General features: G+C 44.7%; 1 protein-coding gene across 2 annotated transcripts in view; it reads left to right on the forward strand.

Annotated features, from left to right (window-relative positions):
* The window catches only part of SUB1 (SUB1 regulator of transcription), a 155,575-nt gene that overhangs the window by 55,238 nt on the left and 82,739 nt on the right, over positions 1–17,598 (forward strand). The window lies entirely within an intron of this gene.

A 17,598-nucleotide genomic window follows, 5' to 3' on the forward strand; every position in this document is an offset into this window, starting at 1 on the left:
ATTAAACACAGATCTTCTTGTGTTCCGCATTAAACACGAGAAGCTCCGTGTTTAGCGATTTTTGATTGGCCCATATGCCGGTATACGGGCCAATCAAAAATCACTAAAAACGGAGCGACTTGTGTTGAATGCGGAACTGCAATGCATTAAACACGAGAAGCTCCGTGCTTATTGCAGAGCTACTGTTCTTTAATGTGGAACTGTGTTCCGCATTAAAGACCTTTTTTTGTTGGTCTTCACTTGCCATGAGACTTTTTTTTTTTTTTTGTCCCTACCTGGGGGGCTGGAAATCTGGCAACCCTGGTTGCAACTGACCTGCATCATTGGGGTGGGGTGGGGTGGGGGCACTGTGCACAGCTAGTTGTTACTATGCATCTTGACAGAATTTCACTAGTTTTGTATGCACTGCAAAATTTTAGTGCATTTATTACCAGCAACAGACTACTTTACCAATGAATTATTCTTATTTTCAAAAGTTGACATAAATTTCTCAGACATTTATCTGTTTTTAGCAGCACCCACTGGGTAGCTATACTAAACGTATTGAACCTTGCAGATCTTGGAAGAGAAAGCAGTACAGCGAGTATCTGAATGCCAAAACAGCAGAACTTTGCTAATGATGTTTTGCTGTACAGTGCAACACCTCAGGGTTTTAACGTTGGATCTTTTAGTCCTTAATTTTCTTACTTTGCAACTTTTGCATTTCAACCCTGAAGAACCATTTTTTTATTCATTAAACCAAGGCTTCTAATGCAGGATGCATATCTCCACTCTTTCAAATCGTTTTCAGTGTATTTCTAATGCCCCATTTGGTTCAGTTCCACTTCATCTTTGTTTTGAACTCCACAGGTTTTCAGAAAGTACCTACCAAGGCACCCAAAGAGTTTATTTCCTTGCCTGGATGACTGCCTTGATTGCAGCTACTTCACATGGTTGGATCAGCATTTCAGGAGAAGTAATCCGCTCTCCTATAATTGTAGGATTCTTGTTAACTGTAGACAAGTTCCATACAAACCTGTGCCAGTTATTCTGAGCTTATTGTTTGGTGATGATGCCAGAGAGTTTGGGAGATGTTCTTCATCTCACATTGCTGCAGTCCTTACACTTGGGTAGTCCGCTGTCCTCGGTCGGCCCGAATATCAAAGTATAAGGCTGACGTCGGTCAAGGCGCATTTGACTGACATCAGGACGTCAGGGTACAAATGCGCATGACCGATGTCATATCCTCAGTCTTTTTTGCCGCATGGTCCGATGCAGAAGCAGCATTGCAAGTGCCGGTTGGCGTTCTGAAACTTTTCGATTTCTGAGTTTCAGACAGAGTCAAAGTTGGCTAAGTACCCCGTTGGGGAATATTTTAGTTTTTTCTTGCCTCAGTGGTTTACCGGATGTCAGAAAAAGTGAATAATTGTATTTCTTGTGGGAAACGGATACCGCATAGAGACTATCATACTTTGTGTATTCCTTGTTTAGGGCCTGAGCACGACGTTGTTGGGTGTCGCTCTTGTGCTAGATTCAGTAAGCGCACTATAAAGAGAAGGTTAGATTGTGCCAGGTTAGTCTTCGGGAAGCGGTGCAATTATAAAATGCCGTCGGATGCTCCGACGCCCGCTTCTTCGAAGAAGCGCAAGGACAAAGCAGTTAAGCCTAGGCTAGAGGAACCGTCCATACCGGACGCCGGTTCTTTAGAGGTGTCGGTGGAGCCGGTGGTTCCACCGGAGGTTTCTTTGGGATCCCAGGGAGAGACTTTGTTATTGCAGGATGTGGCCTCTCAGGAGGCAGGTCAGGCTGAAGGGGCTTCTCAGGTTACTATACTCCCCTCCCTTCCTAGGGTGGTTAGGCCCTCTCCTTCTGTTTCCAAGGCTTCTCCCAGAGGCAGGCCAGGTTTAGCTTCAGTTGGTGTCACCCCTAGTTCTTCAGGAACTGTGCCCAAGAAGCATATGCTTAAAATGGCAGAAGATTTGATTACTTTGATTAGGGGTTCTTTGCCCCCTCCTGATAAGAGACCTAGGGTGGAGCCTGAGCTAGGAAGTTTTGAGCAGGCTTCGGATGTTTCAGAGTCTTCGGCTGAAGACTTGCAGGAGTATTCTCCTTATTCTGATTCTGATGTGGATGATTCTACTCCTTCTGCTTCTCCTCCTGAGGATTTTTCTTTTTCAGAAACTCTTCATTCCATGAGGGAGCATTTTAAGTGGGAAGGTCAGGACTTCTCTGATTCCAGGAAAAGGCTTAGGGAATTTTTGTTCTTACCCCAGCATAGGCCTTTGGCTATACCTCCTGTTTTGGATGTGGTGGAGGATGTTTTTACAGAGGCTTCTCTTAATCCTGATTCTTTGCCTCCTGCTCCTGTTAAACCGGATAGGTATTACAGGGTGCCTGAAGCTCATAAGTATCTTTTAAGAGTCCTAGGGCAGACCCAGAAACTGTTAGTCAGGGGCCTAAAGGTGTTAAGGCTTCTGTTGTCAAGAATCCGGTTCCTACAGATAGAGGCCAGGGCCTTGGATAGATGGGGAAAGAAAGTTTATACTTCTTCCACTCTAGCTATGAGGGCTTTGAATTGCCAGTTTCACATGTTGAAATACCAAAACTATCTCCTTTCACAATTGAAGTCTAAGGTTGATGCTCTGGCGGAAGGTATTGATTGTAAAGAGTTACAAGATTTAGTACATGTTTCTGAACAGGTGGGTAAGCATTCTTTGCAATGTGGTTTTGATGCTGTACAGGCCTCGTCTAGGGTGGCTGCCACTGGGTCAGTTCTTCGCAGGCACGCCTGGCTGAGGGATCAGAATTTATCTGACCATGTTAAAACAAGGATTTTAGATGCTCCTTTACAATCTGATGTGTTTGGTTCTCCTGTTGAGGCAGTTTTAAAGAAAATGGAAGACAAGGCTAAGTCTATGCAGACTGTTAAAGATTTTTTGCAAGTTCAGCCTCCAAAGTTTAGTAGAAATTGGCCTACTAAGGGGTGGACGTATCCTTCTTATGATTCCCAGTCTAGAGGTAGATCTAGGCGTGGTAGGGGCAGAGCTCAGGGCTCTTTCAGGCCTAGAACAGGGAGTTCTCCTGCACAGTCTTCGGGTGAGGGCAGGGGTCAGTCCTTTCAGAAACAGACCCAATGTCCTACCTTTTCAGCTGCCAGAGCCTTCTCGTCTGGCAGCACCTTTGGGGGGAAGGTTGGCACTTTTCAAAGAAAATTGGAGTTTAATTACCCAAGACAGATGGGTATTGGATATCATACACCACGGTTACAGGTTTTGTTTCCATACCTTGCCTCCTTTCAAAGGCATGCCAGACGTTCCTCCTCAACAAAGAATAGAGGCTCACAAGCAAATTTCTCTGTTACTCCAAATAGGGGCCATACAGCCGGTCCCTATGCCAGAAGTGGGCCTAGGATTTTATTCTCGCCTGTTCCTAGTACCAAAGAAAGGGAACACGTGGAGACCAATTTTGGACTTATCTATCCTCAACACTTATCTGGACATTCCCAAGTTCAAAATGTTGACGTTACAGCAGCTTTTACCTCTGCTGGGCAAAGATCATTGGATGGTAACTTTGCATCTCAAGGAGGCTTATCTTCATGTTCCTATCAGACTGAGTTGCAGGAAGTATCTGCGTTTTCGAGCTGGGACTTCTCATTATCAGTTCTCTGCATTGCCCTTTGGCTTATCTACTGCCCAGAGTGTTCACGAAAGTTCTGGCTCCAGTGATAGCTTTCCTCAGGTTAAAAGGAATACAGATCTATCCTTATTTGGACGATTGCCTGATTCTGGCTCAAGGAAGGGACGAGCTTCTTCATCATTTGGATTACGTGATAGCAGTGCTAAGATGCCTGGGGTATTCTGTGAACGAAATAAAGTCCAGTCTAGTACCCTCTCAGGACATGTGCTTTCTGGGTGTGAGACTGAATACAGCATCCCAGATGGCCTTTTGACCCCGGACAAACAAAAGAATCTTTCCCTTTACTTTCATCAGTTGTCTCATCAGTCCAGGCTGACTGCAAGGACAGTCCTTCAAGCCTTGGGGTTCATGGCATCTTGTATTCTGGTGCTTCCCAATGCCAAACTGCATATGAGGAAGCTACAATGGTATCTCAAAAATGTATGGACACAGCACTGCCAGGATTTGGACACTGTCATTCAAATAATACCTTGCATTCAAAAGGAATTGTTGTGGTGGGCTCAGGAATGTCACCTAAACAAGGGACTCTCTGTGACCCGGCCAGAGGCGAGTCAGATTCTAACGACAGATGCCTCAGACAAAGCTTGGGGAGCTCATCTGAATGGAAAGTGGATACAAGACAAGTGGCCTGCCAGACTACAACATCTACATATCAACTTGAAAGAGATGTTAGCAGTCCAGTTTGCATTAATAGCTTTCAAGGATTTACTTCTTCCAGGGCAGGTGTTGATTCTAACAGACAACACAACTGTCATGTGGTACATCAACAAGCAAGGCGGAACACATTCTTATCCTCTATGCAGGCAAGCAATGATTTTGTGGGAGACTGCTCTCAAGTTTACAGCTAAATCTTCAGGCAAGGTTTCTGCCGGGAGCACAGAACTCCTTAGCAGATGTGTTGAGCAGACAAATTATGGATCCCCACGAGTGGAAATTGGATCCTCATGTATTTCAGAAATTGACAGTGTCATGGGGAACTCCAGACATAGATCTGTTCGCTTCTCCACTAAACCACCAGCTGCCAAAGTTTTGCACAAAAGGTTTCATCCCACAGCTTGGAAAGTGGATGCTCTTTCTTTCAATTGGAGCAATCTTCATGTGTATGCCTTTCCGCCTCTGCCTCTCCTCCCAAAGGTACTACTAAAGGCCAGACAAGACAAGCCAAGGATGATTTTGATAGCTCCAGATTGGCCTCGACGGCATTGGTACCCATTACTGAGAAGCCTGGTGGAAGCCTCCATGGCCTTTGCCTTGATTCCACACCTGTTGTCTCAGGAGGACAGTCATTTGCTCAATGTCAAGCTTCACTCTCTGCACCTAACAGCCTGGCATATTCTGTTTTGAACCATAGTGGGCCTCCACTTCCACAGCAAGTTTTGAATGTTATTTTGGAAGCTAGAAGGCCTAGTACAAGGAAAGTGTACGCAGATAAATGGAAGAGATTTTTATTTTGGAGTGCAGCAAAGGATTTTGATGTTTCTGAGCCTAATTTAAGTGTGGCTCTTCAATATCTTACTGAGTTACTGGACAAAGGTTTGTCCTTCTCTTCTATTAAGGTTCATGCTGCAGCAATTTCGCTCACTATGATTGTGACCCACCATTGTTTTCTCATCCTTTGTTCAAGCAATTTCTTAGAGGGCAAAGAATATAAGACCCCACGAAGAGCTCCTACTCCTGCTTGGGATCTCAATTTTGTGTTGGAGAAACTCACTCTACAACCTTTTGAGCCTGCAGCTACTACTGAATTAAAGTTTTGATCATAGAAGACTGCTTTTTTGTTGGCTATTACCTCTGCAAGAAGGGTTTCTGAGTTGCAGGCCCTTATGGCGGTTGAGCCTTTCTTAATTTTCCATAAGGATAGGGTATCTTTACGTACTAATCCTTCCTTTATGCCTAAAGTGGTTTCTAGTGTGGCTTTAAACCAAACTATTCATTTGCCTACTTTTATGCAAATCCCCAAAATAAAGGGGAAAAGATTTTGCACACTTTAGATGTACACAGGCAGTTGTGATATTATTTGGACAGAACTAAAGGGTTCAGGCAGTCTCAGCAGTTATTTGTTTCTTTTGCTTTGAGTTCTCAGGGCAAGCCTGTGTCAAAACAAACTATTTCTAAGTGGATTGGGTTTTGCATTGCTTTCTGTTATTCCCATCATGGCAAGGAGATTCCAGCTGGGATTAGGCCTCATTCCACTAGGGCTACTGCCACTTCGACAGCTTTTTTGAGGGGGGTGGCAACTAAGGATATTTTGGAGGCAGCTACTTGGAGTTCAGTGCATACTTTCTCTAGGCATTATCACCTACCACTTTACTCTAAATCCAGGGCTGGTTTTGCCACTGCTGTTTTGCAGGGCATTTTGGCAGCTCCTGCTTCCTTATAGTTTGGCCATCCTCCCTTACCTCTGCTTTGGGATTCTACCCAAGTGTAAGGACTGCAGCAATGTGAGATGAAGAACATAGTACAGTTTTGTACCTACCATAAATGTAGATGTTCAAGATCCACATTGCTGCAGTCCAATTTACCTCCCTCCTTCCCTCTGTAGTTAGAGGTGGTTGTGTGGGTGGGGTTGTACAATATGTGTATATTGTATATATTGTACATATAATTAGTGCAAGGGTGGTTGTTTGTTTGTTTGCTGTCTTTTGGTTTTGACCTTTATTTTTAGGGTCTTCTGACATCTGGGGCAAGAAAAGACTGAGGATATGACGTCGGTCATGCGCATTTGTACCCTGATGTCCTGATGTCAGTCAAATGCGCCTTGACCGACGTCAGCCTTATACTTTGATATTCGGGCCGACCGAGGACAGCGGACTACCCAAGTGTAAGGACTGCAGCAATGTGGATCTTCGAACATCTACATTTATGGTAGGTACAAAACTGTACTATTTTGCTTGCATCTGAAGCTATCCTTAGCAAGAAAAATTGTTTCCTTTTGCACTTGCATTACTTGTTCTCAATTAATTCTTGAAGGTTTCTGTGCTATGATGTTCATCGTGCATACAGCTGCAGTAATCACAGATGGGTTTTCAGCCGTCAGGCGGTCCCTCGGTCGGCCGAATTCCAAAGTCTTGGTCCGGCGTCGGTTGTCGTCGCTTACTCTTCTGACGTCAGTAAGGCCAGAGTATATAAGACACAGCCGACGCCATGTTCTCCAGTCTTTTTTGCCGCGCGGTGCCCGAAGCAGAAGCAGTTCGCAAGTGCCGGTCGGCCAGCTCCTGAATTACAAAAAAAATTGGAACCGAAGTCTTCTTTAAAGCTAAGTACCCCGTTGGGGAAACTTCAGAAAAAGTTAATAATTGTATTTCTTGTGGGAAGCAAATACCGCATAAGGATTTCCATTCCCGTTGCATACCTTGTTTGGGCCCAGACCACGACGTCTCGGGCTGTCGCTTTTGCGCTACCTTCAATAAACGCACTATCAAGCGTCGGGCGGAGTTCGCCCAACACTACTTTGGTAAAGCTTTTGATTATAAGATGTCGTCGGACACTCCGACTACCGTTTTGTCCAAAAAACGCAAGGAAAAGGACAGACACCGCGACAAAACAGGCTACACGTGGTCCGGTTCTCAGTGAGATGCCTTTGCAGTCCATGACTACCGACGACACTCTTTTGCCGGTGTTCTCTGTACCCGAGACCGCTGGGTCCTCGGCCCTTTCCCAGACTACTACCGAAGCCCCTGCTAATGTCGAGCCTACTAATGTGGACAGGTCCACCTCCACCCATGGTGTATTTAGGCCCTCATCTTCTTTTTCAATAAAGGCTTTTACCAAATCCAAAGCAGCCAGGCATCCCACGAGGCCTGTTGCACAGGGCCCATCTCCTGGACCCATGCCTAAGAAACAGATGCTTAAAATGGCTGAGGATTTAATTACTCTTATCGGAGATTCTCAGCCCCCTCCTGACAAGAGACCCAGAGTGGAGGAAGAATCTCCCTCTTCTGATCAGGGATCCATTTTATCCGAACATTCTGATGCAGAGGAACACTCTTACTCCCCTTTTGAGGATTCGGATGCAGAACAGTCCATTCCTTCTGTATCCCCTCCTGAGGATTTTTCCTTTGGGGAAACCTTGCACACTTTGAGGGAACACTTCCATTGGGAAGGCCAAGACTTTTCAGCACAGACCTCTGGCTATACCCCCTGTTTTGGATGTACTGGATGAGGTCTATTCGGAGGCTTGCCTTAACCCTGATTCTTTGCCTCCTGCACCAGTAAAACCTGATGGGTATTAGAGTACCCAGCTCTCACCAGTTTCTCTACAAAGGCCATAATGCTGACCCTGAAACCATTTCACAAGGCCCCAAGGGATTAAAGGCCTCCACTGCCAAGAATCCACTCCCTGCAGAAAGGGAATCCAGTTCTCTAGAAAGGTGGGGAAAAAAGGTATATACCTCGGCCACCCTAGCCATGAGGGTTTTAAATTGTCAGTTTCATATGATTAAATATCAACAGTTCCTGTTATCACAATTAAGGAACAAAATGTCTCAACCTGAACAACCAGATTTAAAAGAGTTACATGATATGATGCATAGTGCGGAGCAAGTGGGTAAACACACCTTACAATGTGGTTATGATACCCTAGAGGCTTCCAGTAGAGCGGCTGCTACAGGATCAGTCATTCGCAGACATGCCTGGCTTAGGGAACAAAATTTACCTGATCATGTGAAAGCTAAACTTCTTGATGCTCCTTTACAAAAGGATGTACTATTTGGTACTAATGCTGAGGACATACTACGGAAAATGGAAGAAAAAGCCAAATCTATGCAAACTGTCAAGGCTTTCTTACAGGCCCAACCACCACGTTTTAGCAGAAATTGGCCTTCAAAAAACTGGTCCTTTCCAGCCACTGACAAGCCCCAAAGAGGTAGATACAAACGCACAAGGGGCAGAGGACAATCGCAAGGATCATATAGAGGCAGACAATGGCAATCTCCAGCACCAAGAGGTGGTGAAGACAGTGCACAACAATACAGGAAGCAAAACCAATGACTCCTTCATTTCCATGCCAAACAAGTCTCAGCTGACAGCACCTTTGGGAGGGAAACTAGCATTATTTGCAAGCAATTGGCATATTGTCACAACAGACAAATGGGGTCACAACAGACAAATGGATACTGGGCATTATAAACAGAGGCTACAAATTTCAATTTCACACTCTTCCAAAAATGAGAGGCATGCCAAACCTGCCACAAAATCAAAGGGCAGAGGCACAACTGCAAATTTCAAAGCTCCTAAACATGAGAGCTATACAAAAGGTACCTACACACCAACAAGGTCAAGGTTTTTATTCAAGACTTTTTCTGGTACCAAGAAAAGGAACCGACTGGAGACCCATTTTGGACTTATCCATCCTAAACACATTCCTACTCGTGCCAAAATTCAAGATGCTCACATTACAGCAACTTCTTCCCATGCTGGGCAAAGAGTTTTGGCTGGTAACATTGGACCTCAAGGAGGCATACCTGCATGTCCCAATCGGACAAAGCTGCAGAAGATACCTCAGATTTCTTGCAGGTTCAATCCACTATCAATTCTCTGCATTGCCCTTTGGCTTATCTACTGCGCCCAGAGTATTCACAAAGTGCCTGGCATCAGTGATTGCCTACTGCAGACTTCAAGGGATACAAATTTACCCTTATCTGGACGACTGCCTGATCCAAGCGGACAGCAAACACATACTACTGGAACATCTGGCATATGTGACACGGTTACTGCTTTCTCTGGGATATACCATCAACAAGGAGAAATCAAGACTAACACCATCTCAGAAAATAACCTTCCTGGGTGCCAACTTGGACACAAACACCCAGATGGCATATCTTACGCCAGAAAAACAAGGGCAACTATCTCAGTACTTCAAAACACTAGCAAAAAGTACTAGGCTTACTGCAAGGAAAATCCTGCAGGCTCTGGGATTCATGGCATCTTGCATTCTTCTAATCCCATGTGCAAAGCTGCATATGAGGAAACTTCAATGGTACCTAAAAAATCTATGGTCTCAACACAGTCACAGTTTGGAAGCAATTATACCAATAATTCCATGTTTGCAAAAGGAATTTCTATGGTGGGCCCAAGCATGTCAAGTAAACACAGGCCTTCCATTCTGCAAGCCTCAAGCAAAACAAGTCATAACCACAGACGCCTCAGATTATGCCTGGGGGGCGCACATGGAAGGACAGGTGCATTCAGGGCAGATGGTCCCAAAAGGAAAAGCACCTTCACATCAATCAAAAAGAAATGCTAGCAGTAATAAATGCAATTACAGCTTTCAAGGACTTCTGCATCCAGGACAATTACAGATAAGAACAGACAACACCACAGTAATGTGGTACATAAACAAATAAGGAGGAACACATTCATACCCCTTGTGAGGACTAGCCATGACTCTTTGGAACTTGGCTCTGGAAAGACCAATCGAACTTCAAGCACAGTACTTGCCAGGACTGGAAAACACACTGGCAGACACTCTTAAGCAGAAATATGACAGATCCACACGAATGGAAGTTATATCCTCAGGTGTTTACAGAGATAATCCAAGTGTGGGGGAGGCCAGACATAGATCTTTTTGCTTCCCACAGGAACCATCAACTGCAAAAGTTTTGCTCAAGGACCTTTCATCCAAAGGCCTGGAAAGTGGACACCCTTTCATTCAGTTGGACAGCATGGACAGTTTATGCATTCCCACCTCTGCCCCTTCTGCCCAAGGTGCTTCTGAAAGCAAGAACAGACAAACCGAGGATGATACTGATTGCTCCAGATTGGCCAAGGCAACACTGGTATCCACTCCTGAGGAGCCTAACACATACTCCTCCCTGTTCCCTGCCTCTAATGCCTCTCCTACTGACTCAGAACAGCTACAAAACTCTTCACAGTCAGCTGAAAACACTCTACCTCGCTGCATGGAAAATTCCTTGACACCACAACAGTCCCTACTCTCCAAGGAGGTGCAGGATGTCATTTTGGAGGCCAGAAGACCATCTACTAGAAAAGCTTACTCCGCAAAATGGAAGCGGTTTTGCTGTTGGAATGAGAAAAGAGGCCAGGACCCTAGAAAATTGAACTTGCCTCAGGTTTTACAGTACCTAGCTGAACTGCTGAACAGTGGACTTTCATTTTCTTCCATAAAAATACATGCCTCAGCCATTTCTGCAGAATTCAACACGGATCCTCCTTTATTCTCTCACCCACTCTTACGACAATTCCTCAGAGGGGCTAAGAATATAAGACCTCCAAGGAAGCAACCAATACCAGTCCTGGGACCTTAATTACATACTAGAAAAATTAACATTGCCTCCCTTTGAACCTGCTGCCTCAACAGATCTGCAACATTTGTCCTGGAAAACAACTTTCCTTGTGGCCATCACTTCAGCTCGTAGGGTTTCTGAACTACAGGCCCTCATGGCGGTGCAGCCCTTCCTCATCTTCCATCAGGACAGGGTTTCCCTTCGTACCAACCCATCTTTTATGCCAAAAGTGGTATCCAGGGTAGCCTTAAATCAAGCCATACACCTACCTACCTTTTATCCTAACCCTCAAAACAAAGGGGAGAGGCTGCTTCACACTTTAGACATCCATAAGCAGCTACGTTATTATTTGGACAGAACAAAGTCCTTCAGGAAATCAGAACAACTTTTTGTGTCCTATGCCATAGGGGCTCAAGGGAAACCAGTTACCAAACAGACCATTTCCAAGTGGATTGGCCACTGCATACGGTTTTGTTATTCCTATCATGGGAAATCTGTCCCTACTGGTATCAACTCACTCCACCAGGGCCACAGCCACCTCTACAGCCTTCCTCAGAGGCGTTCCTACTAAGGATATTTTGGAGGCAGCCACTTGGAGTTCTGTACATACCTTCACAAAACACTACCACCTACCCTTATATTCCAGAACAAGAGCAGGCTTTGCCACTGCTGTTTTGCAGGGCATTCTGGCTCAACCCAGTTCCTCATAGTACCTACCACCCTATGCATAGCTTTGGGACTCTACCCATCTGTGATTACTGCAGCTGTATGCACTTTGAACATAGTACAGTTTTGTACCTACCATAAATGTAGATGTTAGAGTGCTAATACAGCTGCAGTACAGGTTTCCCTCCCTCCTTCCCCACTTGGTAAAGGCATGGGGCCTAACAACCTCTTCATACCACCTGACTGGGTTATCCTGCTATGTTTTATTTGCTTGCTTACACTGATTTTGCATTACATTGCATTCCTTGCATATGTAGAAAAGCCTTATTTATGTATTGCCTTCCTTTTGGGGGCACCTGACATCTGGGGCAAGAGACTGAAGAACATGGCGTCGGCTGTGTCTTATATACTCTGGCCTTACTGACGTCAGAAGAGTAAGCGACGACAACCGACGCCGGACCAAGACTTTGGAATTCGGCCGATCGAGGGACCGCCTGATGGCTGAAAACCCATTTGTGATTACTGCAGCTGTATTAGCACTCTAACATCTACATTTATGGTAGGTACAAAACTGTACTTTTTTCCTACACTTGCTTAGTTTTACGTTGCATTTTTTCACTGTTACAAGAACTGCTGTTCTCGCGGTGGTGGTGGTGCTGCGGTAGCATTGTCGCCTCACAGTAAGACGCTGTCTGGTTAGATTCTCAGCTAGAGTGTCTTCTGCGTGGAGACAAGCGTGAATGGGCATACCTTCGTTGAAGGTTGTGCGTCAGGGCTGGTAACTCTGCACGTAAAAAATCCAACTACCAGTCATTAGCGGACTGGAGTTCCGCTGTGGCGACCCCTAACCAGGAAAAGCCGAAAGACACAACAACAAGAACTGCTGTTCTGCAATTGTAGATGTTCTTCATGTTTCACTGTTGCAGTCATCGCATTTGGGTTAGCTGCTTGCAGTAGCAGTCAGTTGTAAAACATTTATAAGCAAGAGCTGGAAGATGAACCATTTTACATGCTGCTTGTGTCTGTTAGAGACATAAGAGCTGGAAATCCTTCTACATGGCTCACCTCATCAAAAAACGTTTCTTGTCCAGAAAAAAAAAAAGGTCATTGTTCCCCTCTACTCATCACTCATTAGACCCATTATAGAGTGCAATGCCCCTTTTGGTATGTACCTCAAAAGACATCTGCAACAACTAGAAAGGCCACAGAAATACCTCTGAGGATTACTGGCCTCAAACACATGCCCTACGCAGACAGTCTCAAAAAAACTACAGCTTTACTCCGTTGCATATCGCCTACTCAGAGGTGATCTCTGCCTAACATACAAAGCTATGCCAAACCCAGAGCTGTTGGACATGCTCCACTTAAAGAAATCCCAATCCCTCCGAGCTACACGCTCTAGGGACCTAAACCTTGTCACCACAATAAACAACATGCTGGAGGGATAGATTCCTGTCCGAGACTTCCCATACTCTGGAACAGACTTGCCTGTCTTGTGTCAGAAACAGAGCTCCTTATTAGCGCTCTTCAAGAAAAATCTTGATTGGATGGGAAATAGGAAATTCACCCCAGGGATCACTTCTGTGGCTCTGCTCGACAGGACACAGGAAAATTATTTTCTTGGGTGGCGAAAGCCAGGGTACATTTTTCGCTAGGCTTGTATAGGCCCTAGGGTCAATAGCCTAGTACCTACCTATGAACCAGGGTGAATTTCCAGTTCAGGTTACAGTTGAATTGGGTTAGGGAGGAACTGTGCTTCACATGGATGGGAAGGAACTGTGCTTCACATGGATGGGAAGCCTGATTTTCCTGCATACTCTTACTTGTAAATACTATTAAAAAAATGAGCAGTCAGGTGTGCTTTTGATATTTTGAGCGGTAATCCCTGAACATTCACCCTGACTTTTAGAGCACAAACCTCTCCCAAAAGCTTTAATGGATGTCTTCCATCTTCGGGCATCAGGATCCACAAAACTGAAACCAATCATCCTTCTACACTGTCTTAGCACTTTCTTGCCACAGTTTGAGGTACATTGTGCATCAAAATTCAGTGTTTAATTGCTACCATCTTTCTGCTGTGGTTCAGCCCGCTTCAGAGCTTGGGAGTCTGCCTGTTGAGGAACCCTTTCTTCCTTTTTTTTTTTTTGCATGTTGAAACTGGTTACTTGTTGGTTCTATTGATCTTATGTGTAGTAGAACATAGAGTGTGGCGAAGGGATAGTTCCCCATAGATATTACCATAGCCCCTGCATGTTTTGTCTGGCCCAGACCATAACATCCAAGTCCGTCTGCCAGAGACGGACTTTTAAAAAAAAAAACACTTCTTGATTTGGAAGAGGCTTTAGGCCTTCAATTAGTTTAATGTGGTGCCTACAGGGTTATATTTTTGCACTTGCCTTGCAAGAAAAAAAAATGTAGAAAGTGTATGAGATGTTATTCAGGCATCTGATGTCTGTTTAGTCCGAAGGTGTTGGTTCTGTTCTGTATTCTCAGGAAACTGACTTTAAGGGGGAAGGGTCCCCCAGATCACCCTTTAAGGATGTGTTCTTCATTAAAATACTTGAGCTTTCAGACAGAAAGGCGATTGGTCTTCTGGCCCCGCCCCTTTCCCAAGAGGCGTCAATGTTTCTTGTGGCTTTTGGGGGTGGCTTGGCTGTGTTCTGGGTAGTACCCCTGGTGGATGAGATGGTGAACCTCGTCGCCATGCAGGTATGGAAGGATCTGGATGTCACGGCCAATTCCCAAAGACCAGATTATACTTAGAGCAAGGGTCCCTCAGTAAATATGGTAGTAGCAACCACCAAGAAAAAAACTTGTGGAACATAGTTATTCTGTCTGTTCTTCCAGGTCTAGGGTGTTGAACAGGTTTTGGAAGCATGTGTATGCATCAGCGACCTTTGCTCTTAGGCTGCTGAATTATTTGATACATGTCACAAGATTTCACAGGAACGTTTTTCAGTGTCCTCTCTGGGTCCATGTCTGACTCTGCAGCGGACAAGAAGACTGTTTCTATGCAACTGCACCCTATAGTTCTATTGAACACCTCTATGGGGCTTATTTCACCCACCTTCAAAAGGTGCTCTGAGAGCTGTGTGTTCAGGAATGACAGTGAGACGGCAACCTGGATGTGCCTCTGACTTTACAGAGCCTTTCAAGTCATTGTTCATCAGTGCTTCCTTTGGATGTACCTTGTTTGGTCCCGAGGTTAAAGAAACCCTATCTAGGGGTAAACAAGATGGGGAAGACCTTATCTGCCATGGGGATCTGTTTTTTTCTACACCTCAAAAGAACCTTTCCTGGAATCAGAGGTGGTAGGAAAATGTGGTTGCAGAAGTCGCAAAGCTATTCCCAGGACTCCTATGGGGACAGTCCCTCCCATGGCTGAGGTGGCCTTCAAAATCAGGGTTTCAGAGGTCCTTTCTTTGAGAAACCTATTAGTGCTCCCGAAGGGTTGCCTGACTGCTGTGCCCTGGAGGCTATCTGGGTGTGCTTATCCCTGTATCCACAAACCTTGACAGCCATCACCAAAGACACTTGGGTGCAGAGGATTATTTCTAGAGGTTATTACATATCTTTTTCCTACAGCACCACCAACTGCTCTAAAAAAACTTTGAGATGTTCCACCCAGTCAGAGAAAAGCAGTAGCCAAAGAAATACAAAAGCTGTTTGTGGAAAAGTCATCTAGATGGTCCTTGCCAATAAACAAGGATTCAGAACTACTTTTTTGGTGCCAGAGAGAACTCGGAACCCATGACCAATCCTAGATCTCGACATCTTAAAACCGGTATGTCAAACATTCCAAGTTCTGAATGTCACGATTCGGTCCATTCTACCTCTTCTGAACAGGGATATTTTGGATGTGCTCAGTAGATCTCCAGAATGTGTGCTAACGCATCAAAATACAGGCGTTCAGGAGATTTATTCACATCTGCTGGGAGCCAGTCATTAATTCAAAGCTCTGCCCCTTTGGTGTCACCACAACCCCCAGGGTGTCTACCAAGTTTGTGGCAGTGGTTGTAGCTCACCTGAGTCTGCTAGGATTCTTAGCATTTCCATATCCCAACAACTGTATCGTCTGTACTGCCACCAAGCATCTTCTGATTCAACCTAGGGACTAATTGCTCCAACTACGTCTTCATCTATGCATAGCTCAACCTAGGGACTAATTGCTCCAACTACGTCTTCATCTATGCATTGCTATGCCAAATCTTAACTCTGCCCTACCTGAAGTCCTTGAGTTCATTGGTGCTCGTCCGAATGCTGTTGCCCAAATTTTAAGTCTCCTTCAGTCAAGGTTAAGTACATTACAGGGCCAAGCATCCCAGTTATCTTATCCGTCCCAAACAGCAAAGTTTTTATTTTGAAACTTCTAGGATCGATCAGCGTCCATAGCTCTAATACTACTAGTAGGTATTACATGAGGGTATTTCAGTGGATGCGTGCAGTGGTCGGTCAGACGACATTCTCTCTGCTGCAATACACATTGCAACAATGAACATACTTGGTGTATCAATGCTAGAGAAGTTGGTCAGGGCTGCCCTTTTATCCTTCTGCCACCCACAGTCGCCATGGATGCCTCTTTGTGAAAGGTAGAAAGGTTAGTTGTGGCATTCGCCCAAGGAAAAGAGGGTGGGCCCCTGTCTAAGCAGACCCTTACCAAGTGGCTAGCAAATTTCAAGAGCAGCTCAGGATACATTATACAAGGGCAACTGCTACATTGTCCGCCACCTTAGAGTGACTCAGCAAAAGTATTTGTGAGACAGACACTTGTTTTCCTGACTATGCTTTTGAAGACCTACAAACTGAACCTGCTGTCCAGGTGCATTACAGGCTTTGAGGCTGCTATCTTGCATCAGTTCATCTAGGGGAGCCCTACAGCCTCTTTGTCACCCCTCCCCGAGACCCTTTTTTACGGTTATAAATTCACATGGCTCTCTCTTTCTGGCTGATTGTAATGTCTCTTTTTTTGACTTTCAGATCCGGACATTCTTTCCCTGTGGCCAAGTGGATTTTGCATTTACGTCTGGTATCTTCATGTACTTGAGTGGCATCTGACAGTGCCATATTTTCTTTCTTCCTGCATAGGGGTTTCCTAGTAGTGTGTGCTGCAGTGTGGCATCTCTTCAGGCCTGTACCTGAAGAGTTTTGAGAGACGTACTCTGTTGGGAACCTTTTTATTCTCTAAGTTTGCCATGAAATATTGAGCTTGTTTGCTCTTTACCAGATGTCTTCTCTGGGTTGTGATTTTGAGACTAGCTACACTATCTCCTCAGATATTTCCATGTGACTGAGGCTATCTTGGAAAATCCACTACCAGATTGAAGTTTTTTTCTTTCAAAAGAAAAGGGAAAGAAGCTTTTGGGGCTTTATCTTTTATTTACCTTTTTGGCCTGGATTCACTTAAATTCGTAGCTATTCCTGCTCTTATGAGCTGTGCAGGATGCTTTTTTTAGCACTTTTTTAAATTGTACTGATGAAGCCGTGGTGAAAGTGTTTGACTATTTGAACACGCACATTCTGTGAATGGTGTTTGGAGTGTTGGGTGTGCTTATGATTTTTGCAACATCTCCGGAATCAAGAGTCCCCACCCAGTGAGTTGCAGGAAGACCATACGTTGTGGTCTTCCACTGTGTGAATCCATTACCAAACGCTCCTTAGTTCTCCATATCATCATGATGGGATATAATCCGTATCTGAAATATTTCTGCTGAATAGCTGCATACTTGAGCTGTTCGGTTAGCTTTTACATACCGGCATCAACTTTATTACTAGCTGAGATAAGTACAAACTTGCAGTGTTATAAGATAGTACTGCATTTTATTTTTTCTGTTTTGTTTCATTGAATATTGTTAAAAATAGTACTGCATTTATCTGCTTTTTTGTTTCACTGAAAATTGTTAGCGCTCTCTCTGTCTGCAGTTTGTTTTTCCACCCACCCTCCCTGTTGTAGTATTAATCTTGGTGGCTTCGGAACTGACCGCCCCTCCTGTAAATTTGTGTTTGAACACTCCTC

The sequence above is a fragment of the Protopterus annectens genome, chromosome 1.part1, assembly GCF_019279795.1.
Source record: "Protopterus annectens isolate FY-2018-M chromosome 1.part1, PAN1.0, whole genome shotgun sequence".
In the NCBI taxonomy this organism is placed as follows: domain Eukaryota; kingdom Metazoa; phylum Chordata; order Ceratodontiformes; family Protopteridae; genus Protopterus; species Protopterus annectens.